Genomic DNA, 2,170 nt, shown 5'->3' with positions numbered 1-2,170 from the left:
GTTCTGCTGTTAGGGTCAATTTGCATATTACCCTTTTTTTATATAGGATGCTACTCTCTCCCTCTGAAATCAATACAAATATATTTTTTAAAAATACTGTACAGTGTTTCTATGTAAATGTGTGTGTGTGTGTGTGTCCAAGAGAACTGGAACATAACCTTGTTTGTAGCAGCATCACTCATAAAACCCAAAGGTTCCAATGTCCACCTCCTAATGAATGGGTGAACGTCCACACAATGGTCTCATTTGGCCATTAAAAGGAAGGCAGTGCTGCCCAGCCGGGTGGCTCAGCTGATTGGAGCATCGTCCTGTGCAGGCTTGATTCCTGGTCAGAGCACATACCTAGGTTGTGGGTTCGATCCCCAATTGGGGCATTTCTGGAAGGCAGCCAATCGATGCTCTCTCTCACATCAATAGTTCTCTCTCCCTTCCTCCCGCCTCGTTAAAATCAGTAAGCATATCCTCCATGAGGATTCAAAGAAAAAGGCATGAAGGACTGACCCTGACACAACATGAGGAACCTTGAACGCATGGTGCTCAGTGAAAGAAGCCGAACACAAATGACCGCATCGCAGGACTATTTATACGAAATGGCCAGAAAAGGCCAATCCATAGAGACAGAAGATAGATGGTTGCAGGGGCTGGGAGGAGAGGGGGTGAGATTACTGAGCGTGAGGTTTCTTTTGGGGATGATGAAACGTTTTAAAGTAGATAGTGGTCATAACCCACGGACACAGACAATAGGGTGGTGAAGGCCTGGGGTGGGGGACGGGGCAGGTTAGAAGGGGTCAGCGGGGAAAAACCAGATACTTTCAACAATATTTAATTTCTTAAAAATAAAAATAAAGTAGACAGTGGTGATGGTTGCACAACTCTGGAAGTATACTGACAACCAGCGAATTGCACACTTTGAGTAAACTGGGTGTGCAGATTCCCTCACTAAAACTTCCCATCGGCCCTCTGCATTCAAAAATTCCCAAATGGGGATCAAAACTACTGTTTTCTAGCTTCAGGGGTTGAATTAGCAGATCATGGGTGAGGAGGCCAGTGGTATGCATTGCTCCATACCACCTATAATAATAAAAGCATAATATGCTAATTAGACCGGACAGCCAAACAACCTTCCGGACGACCTTCTAGATCAGTGCTTCTCAACATTCTGGCCCTTTAAACACAGTTCCTCATGTTGTGACCCAACCATAAAATTATTTTCGTTGCTACTTCATAACTGTAATGTTGCTATTGTTATGAATCATAATGTAAATATCTGATATGCAGGATGGTCTTAGGCGACCCCTGTGAAAGGGTTGTTCGACCGCCAAAGGGGTTGCAACCCACAGGTTGAGAACCACTGTTCTAGATGAAGCTTGAACATCCTCGGTCTTAGTAGCCATGGGGGTTTCTGTCCTTTTGAGGAACACTTGGTACCAGAATTAAATTCCAAACCCAGCCAAGTGGCAGTGGATGCTTCTCACCAAGAGCAAGTGCTTTCCTTCAGTCCTGCTCTGGCCCCAGCGGGTTTATCCGTAAACAGGAAACAGGGGTAATGGAATCGAACACAAAAGAATGGGCCTTTCTGGTGTCAGTCAAAAGGAGCGGCTAGCAGTGTATCCACCTTCCTCACCCTGATTGTGGGGCTGGAGAGGAAGCCGCTGCAGCTCACACCGATAAGTTCTTGAAACACAGTCCACAAAGTCTGCACAACTGTTTAGAAAAGATTTATTTGAACATATGAAAGAAAACTAGACCCCAATGGAACAGAGATGCCCTTTCACTGGTGACAGGCAACCGCCACAGGTTCCCGCGAACGGCGCCAGGTGCGGGCGTCAGCTGGAGACCACAGGTTCGGCCGGAGCTCACGGAGCTATGGAGTGGCCCGTGTCTGTGGCAGGAGCACACCCCAATCACAGGAAAGAAGCAGACAAGTGGACGTGCAAACGCTGCTTCGCACACCCGTGTCCCCGGACACACGAGACAACAGGCGCTCGGGATGGCATCTTTGAAAGACACCCGCATGGCTCCGTGGAGGGCTGGACACATTCATTTCCTTTCGTCTGTCCATCTGGACTCTCACCAACGCAGCCAGGTAGGAGGCGCCTGGGCCGCGATGTCACAGGTCTCCTGCCCCGGACAGTGCTGGTGAGCAAGGGCCGCTGGCCGCCTCCCCGAG

This window comes from Myotis brandtii, unplaced genomic scaffold, assembly GCF_000412655.1.
Source record: "Myotis brandtii unplaced genomic scaffold, ASM41265v1 scaffold6, whole genome shotgun sequence".
Classification (NCBI taxonomy): Eukaryota; Metazoa; Chordata; class Mammalia; order Chiroptera; family Vespertilionidae; genus Myotis; species Myotis brandtii.
This window is presented reverse-complemented; position numbering follows the sequence as displayed.